This window comes from Artemia sp. Qi Xiang Cuo, chromosome 4 (genome assembly GCF_049724085.1).
Source record: "Artemia sp. Qi Xiang Cuo chromosome 4, ASM4972408v1, whole genome shotgun sequence".
Classification (NCBI taxonomy): Eukaryota; Metazoa; Arthropoda; class Branchiopoda; order Anostraca; family Artemiidae; genus Artemia; species Artemia sp. Qi Xiang Cuo.
In genome coordinates, this window is record NC_142797.1 from 77,439,078 (window position 1) to 77,439,608 (window position 531).

The window sequence follows — 531 nt, forward strand, 5'->3', positions numbered from 1 at the left end:
TTTGGATTTCTTTCATTGAAATGCAAGAGTTGGAATATTTCAGTAGTGTTTTGTCGTGGTTTACCTAGTCACAGTTACATTTTCTTGATTTTTCGAAGTTCATTTTGGATTTCTTTCATTGAAATGCAAGAGTTGGAATATTTCAGTAGTGTTTTGTTGTGGTTTACCTTATCACACTTATATTTTCTTGATTTTTCAAAGTTTATTTTGGATTTCTTTCATTTAAATGCAAGAGTTGGAATATTCCAGTAGTGTCTTGTAATGGTTTACCACGTCACTGTTGCAGTTTCTTAATTTTCCTAAGATCTTTTTAGATTTCTTACATGAAACGTAAGAGTTAGATTATTTCAGTAGTGTTTTGTCGTGGTTTACTAATTCACAGTCACATGCTTTCGATTTTTCAAATTTCATTTTTGGATTTCTATTGTTGAAATGAAAGAGTTAGAATATTTCAGTAGTGTTTTGTCGTGGTTTATCGTGTCACAGATACATTCTCTTGAAATTAAAAGTTCATTTGGATTTCTTTCGTTG